General features: G+C 40.0%; 1 protein-coding gene across 4 annotated transcripts in view; it reads right to left on the reverse strand.

Annotated features, from left to right (window-relative positions):
- Positions 1-16,841, reverse strand: part of LOC144053816 (protein shisa-like-1a) — a 62,760-nt gene that overhangs the window by 22,012 nt on the left and 23,907 nt on the right. The window lies entirely within an intron of this gene.

Genomic DNA, 16,841 nt, shown 5'->3' on the forward strand with positions numbered 1-16,841 from the left:
TGAGCTACCAACAGAAATTAAATCAGCCTGTAAATGCTTTTAAATCCAGGTTGAAATTTTTGAACCCCCCCCCCACATTTCTTTGATTAAGGTATTTTAAACATTTTTAAATCAATTTCACAGTAAGTTTAGAAACCCACTTTTATTTCTTGACTTTACTTTTAAATGTTTTAAAATGTTCTTTTATGTGTTGTCAATATTAAGTCTTTTAGATAAGCTACTTTTAGTTTCTCTGCTTCACTTCTGAATGCCGTCCGCGGTTATGTTTGTAAATACTTTTAGCTGTTGTTGCGTCTTTGCTTGAGCGAAGCACATTGAGTTGCCTTGTGTAAGAAATGAAAGCTTGCCTTGCCTTGCCATCAATTAACCTACCGTGCCTGATTTCGGAACGTGGGAGGAGGCTGGCGAGGCAGACGTGCTGCCCACCCCTGAACAGATTATTCCTATTTCAATTATTTGCCTATACTTTGACTTCAAAATCAATCTTGGGAAATTTCACTGCCCCTGGAATAAAAAAGTGAAACGTGGTATCCAGCTGTTCCAATCTACTCTAGTGTAAGCGAAGACAGCTGTTTTGATATTTCATGTCGGAAACTACCTGCAATAAAATGGTCTCCCTGCAGCACCTCATTTCCATTCAAATCAGCATTTAAAATGCATGGCAGGTGGGGTGGGTGGGATGTGGGGGTGGGGTGGGCGCTTTTATATTTTCTGACGATTCAATCCCATGAAAGAGTGAAAGTGTAATTATAGCAGCCAGCAATTCGCAGGAGGATGCATTGTGGCAACTGTAGCTCCCCGTCTTCTTGTCGAAGTCGTTTATTAATCATAAATATGCACAACTTCTCGGGCTTCTCATAATAGTAGGCAACCTTCAATTTTCACTCGTGAAAATAAGCAAACACAATTTTTTTTGCAGCTATCGCGGACACAAAACAATGAGAGTCCCTGCATGTGGCTCACACCCACTTGGGGGTCATGCAGTGATTTATTAGAATACAGACATGGTTTCTTGGACACAAACGAGAAAGCCGCAATAATTCTGCTACTGAAAAGCATACAACAAAGCGGTCAAGGTTGACATTCCACACTGAAACGTTCACGAGGGGAGCTATGGAATTCATTAATTGTGACGACCAGACCCCCATTAAATCAGTTTTTCAATGAATGGCCAATAGTAGAGCGCAGACTCAAGCGCAATCCCTGACCCATTGGAATACTGATATTCCAATTGCCTCAAAGTTAGAGGTCAACCAAAAATACTGATGAAAAAATATGCCTGAAGACCTCAGACAATTTGGGGAATTTGCACTGACACACACGAGCCGCGAGCACGCCTTACTAGACCTCTTTTCAGACAGCATCAAGGGATTTGCCCTGTGATTTGCCTTTGGCTTTTCACGACACTTTTTTCCTGATAGGGTGACTGAAGTAAAGGAAGAAAAGACGGAAAAGGACACCAATTGGGTTGAAGTAGCCATGTGGATGACTTGAAGAATTGCTTCTACTAAGCCATGTTAAGAGGTGTTAAAGAAGCACTAAGGAATTTTTCAACCTTAACTCTTTGACTGCCAGACGTTTTCGGAAAAGGGATGCCGTGGGTGCCAGCCGATTTAAGCATTTTTGACTGATCTTTCAAGGTCCACAGGAAATTATGTGTTTGGACTATGGAAACACACATACTACCAAATGAAAGATTGGACTATCATCTTTCATCAGAAAAAAAAGTTTGTTTCTACCTTATTCCGTTTTTCAGTAATCAATAATAGAAAATGGTTAGTTTCACCTCTGTTTTGAAAAAAACGTCTTTTAACGTCTTTGGCACTCCTCCATAGGATTTTACTAAACGTTATTTAACGTTTTTGGCAGTCAAAGAGTTAATAAAATATTTTCTTAACTCTTCTGATGAAATATAGACTTAAAACTGGTATGATTGGTACCTTTGCAATCGCCTGAGGGGTCTGTATTTTTCTGTCATTTTTACTGGCACTAAGCAACTTTGAGGAGGATGGTGGGAACACTGCCACACCAAAAAACAAGTACAAATGTGCTGACTGCTTTACGGCATATGTCAAAAGCTACCCCAGAGGAAAGGACAGTCAAGGATCAACATTGGCCCGGATTTCACTCACTGGAGTGAGTTAAAAAAAAAAACGGCGCAATGAGCTTGTCCTCATAGGAAATGTAGTCTTCCTTCAGACATAACAATACCGCTTTTGTCCATATGGCACCGCATGAACGACGTAAACTGAAAGTTCCTTAGTGTTGCTTTAAGGCTTGCAAAATTCAGTGAATTTCATGGGAATTTAATGGAAATAACCAGAAATTCATTTTAAGGCTTTGAGTTGGGAGCCAAAATTTGAGTTAAGATACGCCACAACCCAAGTGAAGTGAAAAATAGAGCAAAAAGAGCTATCTTGCATGGATGTCTACTTTTGACCTTTATACTTTTACTATATGATACATTGTCATTAAGTTACCCTCAATTTCCTCTTAATTTCCGGAGTCCGCATCCCAAAAACATGCACCCTACATTCATTGATGATCTAAATCCTGAGCTCACGCCGCCTCTCGCCCAAAGACGGCTGGGACAGTCTCAGCTCATCCACGACCTTAAAAAATGGTCTTCCCGAATGACTTGTGGAAAAAGTTGTACCAAATATAATTGATCTCAAAGGGAAATCAAATAGAATGTCGTGGAACTCGGCGGTACCACAATATTTACACAAGCAGCTGTACTTGGCTTCCTGCAGACTATTGTCATCTATGATGCATGCAGACAGCAGAATATCTCACAGACACAAGCCGCCATTGTTTGCTGAGATTCACTTTAACACCCCAGTCGGGCCTTGCGTGGTATATCTCTTGGAAGTGTTCCCGATCGTCAGCCGCCTGACCCGGGATTTAAAATAGCACCAAAGAAACAGCCTGGTGGGAATTGAAAAAAAAAAAAAAGAGGAGAAATTCTTATGACATGAGGACAGAGATACAAGGCTGCGGCGAGAACAACGCGGCAGCTTTATCGTCTTTGTTATTGTCCCCTGTAGCGACCACAGTAAAGTATAGTTACACAACACACAACCGCTGTGAAGTGGCAACCGAGAATATAAATGCCCTTGTGATCAAACACTTGTTTCAACTAATAGCTAAGAGCTGCGCTCTAACATTTATCACCAAACATTTTAATAGATAATCCTGTTTCAGAAGTTCATCTAAAATGTACCCATACAAACCATTAACACTTGCAGCGAAAGACAATTTCAAGTCTTAACCTCCCATGCGTGCTAGAGGACAGATTTGAACCCACAACTTCTGAAACGTGAGCCAAATGCACTAAGCTGTTGGTCACTATGCCACATCACCAGTTAAAAAATGTTTTAATGTTAAAACTGGTAATATGATGTCGTTGGATTTTTTTTTTATTTATTATCATTTTTTATAATATATCACAGCTTTCAATTGGCTGGCAACCAGTTCAGGGTGTACCCTGCCTACTGCCCGAAGCCAGCTGGGATAGGCTCCAGCACCCCCGCGACCCTTGTGAGGAAAAGCGGTCAAGAAAATGGATGGATGGATGGATCACAGCTTTCAGACATCTGGATTCTTAACCTAAACACTGAAAACGTGTTTTCTTTGTATGCTTTCAAATTTAACTCAAAATAAAATTTTCTCTGAATTCACCCAAAAAACAATTGTAATATCCTTAGAATATCTTAAATATGTCATCCCAATCAACCAATTATTTATTTTTTTATTAAATGTAAAAAGCGGGGATCGAACTAGCGCCCTGCAGTTTGTGAGCACTGAGCGTTACCAGTAAGCTGAAGTTCTGGGCTGCCAACACATCAGGACCTTATTTGAACATTCAGGAAGTGAGATACGTAAAAAGATTATTATTATTATTTATTTTTTTAAACTTTTTATAACAATAAAAAGCTTATTTTCCCCTGCACCCCTTGTGATCGACTTGAGAGCACTGCGCGGTCTACCAGTCACTGTAAGAACACGGTGCACATTTTCATGAATTTATTTAAAAAAGAAAAAAAGATGCTCTGACAGGATGTAAAAAAAAAAAAAAGGACTTATCCAGGCAAAAGAAGATGTTTGGTCAACCGAGTGTAAGGTGGTAATCTCAGCTGTTTTAAATCATTTTTTTCCTAGTTTTGGCCTTAAAACAACATCAAAGGTGTTTGATATTGTCATATGTCTTACAGTCTTTGCCAGCCAACCAATGGATGAGCTCTAACACAACCAGAAACAGGAAACTCCACCACATGCATGATGGGAAAAATATGCATTGTGGAACAAACAAAAAAAAAGCCAATCAAATCTATCAACCAATCAGAAACAGGGATGTCACATGGTCCATCCCACAACCTGCTCAACCAACCACCTACCAACATTCGTAAGAACACAATAAAACCGGCTCCAACTTGTTTTCCCTCCACATCATTTCCGAGGCCACGCGACCTCCCTGCAGTGACGCAGGGACCCCCGCTATCCTCTGAGTAAAATGAACTAATAACACTCATAAAGCGGTTTTGGCTGCCTGCTATACGGCCTGTTAACAAGCAAACACAAGGCAGCGCTCGTAGACGCATCCAGTTGGTTTTATTTAGATGACAATTCTTACGGGAAAACGTTGGCCCACCTGCCATCTCGCATTCATCATGAAATCAGGCTGTCCTGTTTCTGACCCGCCAGTCAGTGAACTCTCCTCAACTGGCGTTTGGCACACTTGTGAATGATAACTTCCTGTTCTTCTACAGCTCTACCGGTACTCATAAAAAATAAAATAAAAAAGCCCTTCAGCTCATTTCTCAGACTGTGAATCGAGTTTTATTATGCCAATTAACAATGGCAGCAACCTGCAGTTTGACTAATAATATGCAAAAGGGTTTATTATTAGTCATTACTGCAGGGAAGGATTATGGTGGGCGCTGGCATTACGTGGTGAATTGGAAATGACTGTCGTTTGAGGTCATAATGACTCAGGAATTACTGAGGGTTTTATATATGCCGTTATCTTTGTGTGCATTCTGTATAGGACTGACAAGACTGTTGAGCAGGGGTTTGAAACCGACAGCTCAATACATCCCACCAAGTGGTGCAAGTGCTTCTATCTAGTACAGTGGTTCTTAACCTGGGTTCGATTGAACTCCACGAGTTCGGTGAGTCAGTCTCAGGGGTTCGGCGGAGGTCAAGACACACATGCCGCGCTTGGCCATCATCGGCTGCAGGTGATCACGCCACGTTGTTTCGCCTATCGCTGCTGCAGGGAATTTGTTGCGCTCGGTAGTCGACTTGTAACTGTTGCGATGGTACGTCGTGTGAGTTCTTTGTTATTGTAAGGCAAGGCACACACAAGGCAACTCAATCAACAGCAGTTAACATTCACAAGCAAAGCAGAGAAAACAAAAGTAGCTTACAAAATTTACTAAAAGAACGTACATTGACAATGTTAAAACAGACAGCAAACTTTAGAGTAAAGAGGTTTCATAAGATAATTAAAAGAAAAAAAAAACAGTGGTTTAAAAACGTTTAAAAGACCTTAATCAAAAGTATAGGGAAAAAAAGCAATGTTGTTATCCTGGATTTAAAAGCATCTACATTTGGAGCTGACTTCAGCTTATCGGACAGCTTATTTCATTTGTGTGCAGCATAACAGCTAAATGCAGCGTCACCATGTTTACTTCAAACTCTGGGTTCCACTAGTTGACGCAAGTCTGCAGATCTCAGAGCCCTGTAATCCCTTCATACTAACAATGTTGGGCAAACAAAAATAAATAATGTGGTGGGACGCGTAATGCGCAATATGAATTGACGTGTATAACAGAATGTACGGTGTTCCACAGGGTTCAATGTTGGGGCCTCTGCTGTTTTCCTTGTATCTGCTGCCCCTGGGTTCCATCTTAAGAAAACTGCAATGGTTGTTTTAAATTGCTCTATAAATATACAGCTGAGTTGTGTGTGTCAAGTAGCCTATATGTGGTTCAAATTTGTAGCAATCAGACAAATTTTTCTAAAGGAGCACTGGAAATGGACAAACTAAAATGGCTGTCATTACATTATCTATCCAGGGTTTAAAGGGTTAACATTTCACCTATAAATGTTCATAATTTATCGAAAAACTAAAGAGTCCATAGAATCATTTCCCAACTTTTTATGTCACATAGCACCAACATGCTATCAGCTATCATGTTTAATCATCACCAACGACATCAAATCAATGTGAAAGAAGCTACTATAACTTTGTGATCTTAGCACTGTTGTTACCAACTTTCTCAGTCGGTCGCGTTGGCACAAAATTTACTCGCACACTTTCATCATTTCTTTGTAATGACGGTGACATGAGTTAGTATATCCATCCATCCATTTTCTTGACCGCTTCTTCCTCACAAGGGTCGCGGGGGTGCTGGAGCCTATCCCAGCTGGCTTCGGGCAGTAGGCGGGGTACACCCTGAACTGGTTGCCAGCCAATCGCAGGGCACACAGAGACGAACAACCATACTCACAATCACACCTATGGACAATTTGGAGTGTTCAATTAACCTGCCATGCATGTCTTTGGAATGTGGGAGGAAGCCGGAGTACCCGGTGAAAACCCACGCAAGCACGGGGAGAACATGCAAACTCCACCCAGGAAGGCCGAAGCCCGGACTCAATCTCACGTCCTCTGCACTGGGAGGCGGACGTGCTAACCAGTCAGCCACCGTGCTGCCATGAGTTAGTATATTTGCTAAATATTTTACCTTGCATTGACCAGCATTTTGCTCGTATTAGAATGTATACAAATGCAACCAGATGAAATTCTTCTTTGCACGCGCTCAAAAAACGGGAGGCATAAGCGACCATTTTGGTCGCAATCTCAACCCTGGCATGCAGTAAATGTGCATCTCAGCAGCCCCGTTTTAGGAATCCTTGCGCTAAACTCATTCGCCGCACATAGCAGGCCAGTTTACCGCCTCGGTGAAGGGGAATTCCTGCTACACGCTGTACTTACCACAGCGTGCAGCAGCACAGCAGGCGAAGACTTTAGAGAGACAAAAAGACAAAAGTGCCATCTGTCGCAAACAAGCACTGTTTGTTATTTGGCCATCTTTTTTTGTCAGATGCAGCACCACTGTGAATTCTATCGCCTTGTAATGCGGCAAGGGGGAGTAAAAAAAAGTGAGAGCACTTTGAAAAGAAGGCCAAATGTTAAGGTTGTTCCTGGAAATCCACAACCGTGTTTTACCCCGAAATGCTCCTCTCCTCAGCCGAAAAAAGAAGCCATTTGCGGTGACTAAAGGCTCAACCAAAGTGACACGTTTGGCTCTTTAATCAGCAGCAGCCAGTGTCTGACATGGACGCTTAACCCCTCGTACAGACCCCCCCCCCCCCGGCAGAGCTTCTTTCTTTGGCCCCTCTGCCGGGAAGGTCACTTAGATCAATGGCTTTATATAGAGAGAGGACCTTTCAGCCGATTCTTTGCACTGCACTTGTACCAATTTCCTCTGCTATGACTTCAAATTTAACCCGTCGACATGAGATCCAAGGTAAAAAAAATAAAAAATAAATAATAATCAAATCTGCCTCTACAAAGATGCTATTAACGGCAGTTTTTAATTGAACAATGTTTATTATTGTGGTTGTAGATTTCAGTGGTGCACAGAGAGCTTTTTGACTCTCACAGCACTAAGTAAGCCAAATTAATTGTGGATTAATCAGGTCTTGAAGCAACTGAGGCAAAATTGAGTGCACTAATTAGCTGAAACAAGGCAAGGAAGGTGCTGTTAATTCGTTCTTGCGAGCTACCGACATGTAAATAATTGGGCAAAAAGTCAAACTCTATAATCATATGTTTCTAAATGACTATTCTGTGTGATTGTCCATGCATTATTATTTTTGGCTAAAATTTATAAATAATAATCATACAGAATAGCCACATACTGTTTTTTTTTTTTCTCAGTGCAGAGGGGTCTCTCGCATAAAAAATGACAAATCAAAGACGACATAAAACTGTTGAACAGCAAACCAACACTAAGTGCAACAACTCATTTTATGCTTTTTATTTTTTGGTGTGCAAAAATCAACTCATTCAAAATTGCATTATTATTGAAATACTAAAAGTTAATCCTGCATATCATTCCCCATGTTGTATAAGAGCAATTAAGCCATGTCTGCCATCTAGTGGTGAATGGTAATACTACAATTTAAAACTGCAGTTGATTTGCAGTTGGGCGCCTGTGAATTATTATGCAGATTAGCAATTTTTTTTTGTCAAGTGTTTTTAATACAGTATTTAGTTTTTTCTCCGTTTCCCCCCTGCAATTTATTTTACAAATTTATCCCCATTTTTCATGGAAAATGTGAATTGTAAAATTTTTGAAGAGTTGAGCTTCTAAAAAAAATTATCTATTTTTTTTTCTTGCCCCGCAGACCGCCTGACAGTTGACACGTTCAAGTACAGTATATACAACATTGAAACAGCAAATTAAAAGACTGAAGAAAAAAAAGAAAGCTCACAATGGCGGTGAATTACTTCTCGGACAAAGCAGCGGGCATCTGTTTGCAGCTCTGAGACGTAACAATGATGTATGAGGGGTCCCGGTGGGGGGCAGTCAATGGGAGGTTAAACACGGGTTGTGCTGGCAAGGCAAGCTAATGGCAGAACAAGGCGGAGTCAAGCAACATTTACACACCGATACATCGATGCGCTGTTGGCCTTCGGAAACAAACCCCTCGCTGTCACAATTATCCTGAAAAAGGAACACTTCCCCAACAATGGCTTCTAATTTATGTAATGAACGACAAGCGTAGACACGAGCTTGAGAAAAAAACAAAAATCAGCTCTACTTATAAATATTTGCTCAGCCCCCGATTTCCCCGAGTATTCATTTCACCAGCCGCGAATGCTCCGTCATGCGTGATTTCACTCTTTCCGCCGGGTCAATACGAAAAAAGAATCTGAATCAATGTCATTATTTTGCACACGCGCACAAGGCGTTGCTACTCAAACATCGCCGGCGGGTCAAACAGCTTGTTGATTTTTTAATTATTCTGTGCGCATATCAAACAAAGCGACGCCTCATCTCCTTTTGAAAACACGCAAACGCTCCCAGGCTTCAACACACACACACACAAATTCTGCATGTAAATGAGCGCTGACTTGCTGACTTTGATAGATGAATTTGTAAATGTTTGATTCATTCTCAGCTATAAACTTTTTAGAAGTCAGGAGGTGTGGGCCTCTCTCCGGCCACTCGCGTCTTGTCCAGGTGTACCTTGTCATCTCGTCAGTTTTCTCATATTCATGGTGAATTCAAGGAAGGTGAGAAGTCGGACATTTGCCATTTTCGATCTCAAAGCGTTTGCAGCAAATGTAAACAAGAACGATGGCTGATTCCGATAAATTGTTTGCTGTTCTGGTTAAAATGAGTTGAAATCACGTTGGGTTACATAATGTTACTTTTCTTGAATAAATAAATTAATGCTATAATAAATAAATTAATTAATAGATAAATATATTTATAATGCTGTAAATTATGTTTTGCTATTCACAATCTTTGTCTCTACGGCGTTCGTCATTGTCGAGTGACGTCAGATTTAAAGTCGGGGTCCTTTTTTTTTCCCGACTTTGCAACTCAGATGTCCGAGTTCAAAGGGGCGTGTATACTTCCTGGTATGAAGTCAGAAAAGTCCAACTTTCCACCTTCCTCAAATGCAGCCTCAGTTCCATGGTTTCTTTCTGTCTTTCAGTACATTGTGCTTTTGTCGTCATCAGTCAGATTACCACTTTTGGTTTGTCACTATGAATCTTGTTTTTGGACTTGAGTAAATTTTCTATTTTTGATTATTCCAAAGTGCCTTGTTAGCTGTTTTTATTATTATTATTTTTTAACTCATTCCCTCCCAGCCATTTTCACTGAAGCAACCCCTTTCGCCCCTGGCTGTTTCACTGGATTTTGACTGATTTTGCAAGGCCCACAGAATATTGTGTTGCTATCTAAACATTCTAAACATTCCAAAAGAAAGATTAGAGTTTCTTCTTTCATCAGAAAAAAAGAAGGGTATTTCTATCTCTTTCCGTTCTTTAGTTATCAGCGTTAGAAAATAGCTAAGTTTTGTCAAAATTCCAATTCCTGATAAAAAAATTAATTAATTAAACGAAGAAAAAAAACTTTTTGTCAAACAAACATTTCAAGCACAACTTGGACGTTAACACTTTTCATATCCCAGTCCCAATCTAAACTTCCTGTTTCTCTTCTTCTCTTCTATTGTGTTGTACATATTCAGTATGTGTGGCTTTAAATAAGGGGTGTGGCCTCATGAGTAATTTCAGGAAGTTGTCATATAAACAATATGTTGTACATATACAGTATGTGTGGCTTTAAATAAGGGGCGTGGCCTCGAGTAACTTCAGGAAGTTGTCAGTCATATAAGCTGCGAGTTTTTGCTTACTGTAGGCGACAAATTAGTGTTCTCATTTACTCTATATATAATAAATCTTACTATTCAAACATCATCAATCATGAATTAAATGAAAAGGCCAGCACTGAACTTCACATGGCGAGTTAACAGGAAATATACAGAAACAGAATCATCAGCTTTTTAATAGGCAGCCTTTCAATTCTGCCTAGCAACAAGCAGACCACTTCTGCGAATCTATATTTTTTGTGGCTGATACAAGTTTTCATTTATGTATAACTTTGCTGTTAAAAAAATAAATGGGACAATAAGTGATAGTACTGTAGTTTTCTTTGTACTGTACTATACTAATAAGTAGTTGGTGCCATATAAAAACATCTGCGGACACTGCAACCGGGAGTTGGCTTTTTGCCTCTAAAATAGAGAGATGTGTGCGTACGTGTGTGAGTGTGAGATTCCCTTGGCTAGATTATATCTAATGGGCGGAATCTGATGTGAAATAGAAGTAGCATCAAAGGCGCCATCACTCAGCGTCGCGCTGTCTAACAAGCACACATTTTCTCATACAGCTCTGGCAAGTGGTCATCAATTCATATTAACACACACGCACGCACACACACAAACACACGGTTGAACTCTGGCATGAACCCAAAAAAATGACATAGCAGACAAACTAATGAGTACATTTTTGAGCACGGCTGCATGGAAAAGCAGACGCGACTGTACAGTGTGAATCGGCGATGACAACAGCTGCTGTTTATTTTGACTTGGTGGACGATAATTAATCGGCTGCCGCCGGTGTCATCAATCAGCCCCAAACCGGCCGTGAGATGTGATGAGGCCACTTTGTCACTGCGAGTTCAGACAATTAGGCAGCGCCATGCTCACGACCCCGCAATCGCCATCAGTGCAGTTCAGACTGGCATCCATTCATCCAATTTTTAGAACGCTTGTCCTCTTTAGGGTCACCGGAGCATTTGCCAGCTGGCTTTGGGCGCATACACCGTGGGCTGGCTGCCAGCCAATTGTACGGCACATATATACAGACAAAACATTCACACTCACAACTATGGACAATTTAGAGTCAGCAAAGAAGTATTGGGAATGTGGGAGGAGGCCAGAGTACCTGGCATGAGCTAAGATTTGAAACAGAACCTTTTGACTGTGAGCCAGACATGCTAACCACTAGGGGTATGCCAAAAAAAAATCGATTCTTATAAGAATCGCGATTCTCATTTAGTACGATTCAGAATCGCCTTTGTCTATGTATGCCTTTATTTGGAGCGCTGTTCACGTTGTACCCGATTTGGCCACTTTGGTGCCCCAAGTGTGGTTCCACGCGGTCTAATATACTGTTAAGTTGTAGCCATATTAGAGAGTAGAAGGAAAAAGTCACGATCAAGTGATTCCAATAAAAGTTGTTTTTTTTTGCAGTGTGGAGCCGTTCTTTTGAGTGATAAAAGTGCCGCGAGTAGCGCGCTAATTAGCATTAGCGAGTCAGACTGGAGTAGATCATTACAATTCCTTGCACATCTATAGATTGAAGCAGAAATCATTGTCAATCAAATCATTTTGAATCAAAAATCGTTCTTAATCGAAAATAGATTCAGAATAAAAATCGCAGACCCAAAAATCGGAATCGAATTGTGAGACATTCTAAAATTCCCACCCCTACTAACCACTGTCCCACCTACAAACAGGCATGTGTTATGAAGCGTCATGATTTTTTTTTTAACCAATTCAATTTTTTTGATGGAACGGATACACTATTTATGCACTCACACACCCACACTGTGGTGGCGGTAAGCTACTTAAGTAGCCACAGCTGCCCGGGGGCAGGCTGACGGAAGCGTGGCTGCCAGTGTGCGCCTACCGCCCCTCCGACCACCACCAAACATTCGCACCTTCCATACACCAGTGTGAGTAGCACTGGAGGCTGTATTTATCAGATTTTTAAATTTTTTATTTATGAATATCAAAATTAGGATGTCTTCTGATATTCTTAAAGATGAGCAAAATCTAGTGTTCGTTTAAAATTTCTTTTTTTTTTTTTTTACAAAATTTCCTGTCTCAAACTGCACTCGTGATGTGCCGTACAAACTGTTTCTCTTTTCTTCCCTTCCTGGTTCAATGCCATTATTGTCCGGTAACAATGACCATAAAGATCTATCGTTTATTGTATTATTTTTGTCCTGGGCTTTCGCTCCCAGCTGATATTTCCCTGCCATTACACCGACCTGTGAGCACTCTCCGGTTCATCTGCCGTGACGTTTCGCATGCATTTTTCTTGCCGTATGACATTTAGCTGTGTGGGAGGCAATAAGAAAATGTTTATATAAGACATGAAGATAATGGGTAGTAGGACGGAAGAGCAGAGTTTCAATGGGGTGCTGTTATTTTGCTTTTTGAGTTTGTTTTACTGACGTTTACAGAGATGAAATGAGATCATTCAGAACAAAAAGCTCAGTCCTCTATTGTGTAAATACTGCAATAATAGAATTATATGATAGTCCATATATACCTGCACTAGACTGGTAGAAAAAGTGCTAAGGCTAGTAAAATGAGTGCTTCCAACTTGATTTTATTCGTATTTTATATTTTGCAATATTTTAACGGCAGGCTGCTGGAGTTAGCATTTCCAAATGTGACGTTGAGGGAGTACGGTATGTCTTAATTTGCGGGACTGACGGTAGACTGATGTTGACGTCTTATTTTTCCAGAAGAATCAGTAGGCTGGAGTTTGATTTCTTACAGTTGGCTTGTGCATTTCAATCCGACGAGGTTTAGCTCATAGCCTGAGGCGCCGCTGCCTCTGTGTTCCGCCTTCTGCTTTTTGCTCCTTTTGTGTAAGAACAAGGCAGTTATTGTTTAATTGCTAAGAGAATACTTGGGAGTACGATTCCTTGTCTGAATAACGATTTCACAGTTGGAAAAAAAAATTGTGGTCTTTTCTGCCATTCACAAACATTTGTCATGTGAAAACAACAAATAATTGATTGCAAATGTTGCAGATTAGATTGGGCATTTATACTGTTCATTTTCAGTCTCCAAGTAATTGATTATCATCCATAAAATGGATGTAGTCGGAGCGTGATGATCCGTGAGATGGCGTTAAACACACGCGTGTGGCGGTTTTGACATTCAGGCGCGGTGACGTCTTGTCTTTCATCAGCACCATGATGATCTCCCCTGAATGTGAAGCGCTCTTCACTCCAAATGTTCACCTTGATAGCTCGTGCCAAAGCACTGGTCACGACGCCTCGGCTCGCCTCGCTCTGCCTTCCCATCAAAATGTGTGTGCGTGTGAGATGTGTAGACTACTCACAGGGCTGTCAAAGTCATTTTCATCCAGGGGCCACATTAGCATTATGGTTGCCACAAAGGACCGTTAATAAGTGAATCGTCTGCAGTATTCAGCACATGATGACATACCGTAGTCGCCTCTGCATTTGATTAGTATTCCTTCCAGTAAAAAATGTATGAATGAATAACTAGTTTTGAAAGAAAAATATTAGAAAGCGTACAATACTGTTTGCTGGCTACACTTCCAACATTTTTAGTTTTATATAAAATCATGAAAGCGCTTATTATCTGACCAGCGTTGCACTCATTTGGGTGTCATTTTTAGCTGCAATTGCGTTGTTGCAGCAACAGGGCGGCGCTGCACAAATAACAGCTGGAAGCTGCTTTTAAAATGCTCAAAGAAGAAGAGAAAGACCGCAAATGGCAGATTTTCTTTCATGCGCCATGCGTGAAGTACAACGGCGTATTAGGGCCACAAGAACAAACTCGAATATTTGCGATATTATAAAGTGAGAAATTTGTAAGAAAAACTCACAAAATTACGAAAACAAAAATTGAATATTTGTGAAATTATTAAGTGGCAAAATTGTGGGAAAAAAGGCAAAAATTGAAGAGAACAAAATTTGAATATTTGCGACATAATATAGTGGCAAATTTGTGGGGAAAAAACACAATATTACGAGAACAAAATTGAATATTTGTGGTATTAAAAAGTGGCAAATTTGTGAGATAAACTCACAAATTTACGCAGGCATTTTGCAAACATGGAAATTCTAAGTTTCTGAGTTAATTTCTCCTAAATTTGTGAGGGGTTTTTTCCCTTGCAAATTTGCCACTTTGCCATAATGTCATACATTTTTGAGTTTTTTCTTGTAAATTTGTGATTTTTTCTGAGAATATTCATGCTGAGTTAAGCGACAAAAGCAGGGGAGCCGGTGGGGAGCAGGTGGCAGCAGAGTATAAAAGATCAACCAGGGCCATGTTGCAAAAGAGCTCTTTTACCCAATGTTTTAAACAGATTTGTGAACAATGATGAAACTTGAAGAAGCTATATTCTAATGCTGATTGCTGCAAAACGGAAACAGATATTATTATTATTTTTAAATACTTTTTTCCTGATGAAAGAAGAGACTCTAATCTTTCTTTTGGTAGATTCCATGTTTTTACAGCAATGTAACAATATTCTGTTGGCCTTGCAAAATCTGTCAAAATCCAGTAAAACAGCCAGGAGCGAAGGGGGTGGCTTCAGTGAAAATGGCTGGGAGGGAATGAGTTCATTTTAATTTTGATTTTCTCTCATTAACAAAAATGTTTTTTCAAAGTAAGTTTAGTCTCATTTTGACCAAATTAACCTTGGAGCAAGCACAGATGTAGTGGTCTTGTGAGTGGTTTGACACGCACTCATGTGCGAGACAAGGTGACACAACACACGCACACACGCCTCCGCTGATGACTGATGGCCAAACACGACCTGCATGACCTTGTGCGTGTTGAGTCACTCCTGCGCAGGCGACAGTGACGATAAGTTGATAACATGCGAGCATGTTTACAGTCCCCGCATGAGAACGTCCATTTTTGAGAGCTACTTTTTTACTTTAGAGGTCTTTGTATAAACACAATGGCTGAACGCAGACGCACACTTGACTTGTGCAGAAATGAACGAACCGTATTGTGCGCGTCCTATGCAATATTTCTTCTTTTGTGTCTAAACACGCACCGTGCGCGATAGTGGCGCCGCATGCTGTGACAGCCCAATGCTTTGTGTTCAGTAAAAGTACAGCCGCTACAAGGCTCGCTAAAAATAATATAATAATAATAATAATAATAAACACCATGCCCTGAATAATCGCTGCTCCGATTTAATAAACGATGTGCCCCAATAAAAATGGCAGCTTACTCATCCTGTACCATCACATCACCCCCCCCCCCTTTTTTTTTTACAATGCCATAGAGTGGACGTGGCATCTGTAAAGCTGAACATAAAGCTTTTTGAGTGGATTTATTCCACAAATCCATTGATTTTATAAAGCGTTTGAATGTAACATGCACATTTTTAGGATGTACGTAGAAGCTGGAAGCCAGGAAGAATCCCAAATCTCAGAACTGTAAAGTTGCCGACGTGCTAACCACTTTGATGCTGTGATGTACGGGACCAACATTAGAAATAATAAGAAAGTGATCATCTGCATTTCAGTGAGTGACCTAGACCATAAAACAAAATGAGGAATGTTCGATACCGATACCAAGTAGCAATACCACTAGTCCTTTTGATATAGAAAATTTCATCCCCCAACAAACAGAAAATTTTAAAGAAAGCTCTATTCATCCTGATATAGCACTTTTCCGTTAAAATCGCATGAAATTTATGGTAATTGTCACAAAATGGCCAAAAGAGGGCCAAAATCTTGAAATAAGCCCGGGTATCGGCCCGATGTTTTTTTAATGCATTTATGGTGTCTAAAAAAATGCATGTACCTCTTTATTTATTTATTTTAAAATGTTTTATTCTAAATGCAATATTTTTTATTACAAAATTTGAAGATACATGCGTTGGATGATATTATTGACATCACTTTACAATACAAGTACAAGTACTCAATTCTTGAGCAGTCACCGATACCGATAGGAAATACTGTACCGATACTACTAGTATGTTTGACACATAAAATTTCCCCCCAAAAAACAATAGTTAATTTTAAAGGAAGCCTAAATATGCCAATATAGCATTTTTTCTTAAATTGCGTGAAATTAATGACAATTTTCTATGCTTCTCATTTCTAATTATTAGTTCCTGGTAGAGTATCGGCCACCGTTGCGACTTCCGATACTTTGAAATAAGGCCTGGTAGATTTGCTTATTCCTAGTTATTATAATACACAACAATTAAATGATCATTATTAATTTATGCAAAATGTTTTAAAACCTCTACTGTCCAAACTTGGACATACTCATCTTTTTTTTCCCACAAATCTATACTATTGTTTAGGCCCTATGTGGGTCTGTTATTTTTCTTTTTCTTTACAAATTATTGACCCATTAAGTGTTCAAAATGTCTTGCTTGCTTAAATGATGTATTAATTGCTCAACACACACACATGCTGTTATTTGGATTTCTTAAAAAGTGATGG

Source organism: Vanacampus margaritifer, chromosome 6 (genome assembly GCF_051991255.1).
Source record: "Vanacampus margaritifer isolate UIUO_Vmar chromosome 6, RoL_Vmar_1.0, whole genome shotgun sequence".
Lineage (NCBI taxonomy): Eukaryota > Metazoa > Chordata > Actinopteri > Syngnathiformes > Syngnathidae > Vanacampus > Vanacampus margaritifer.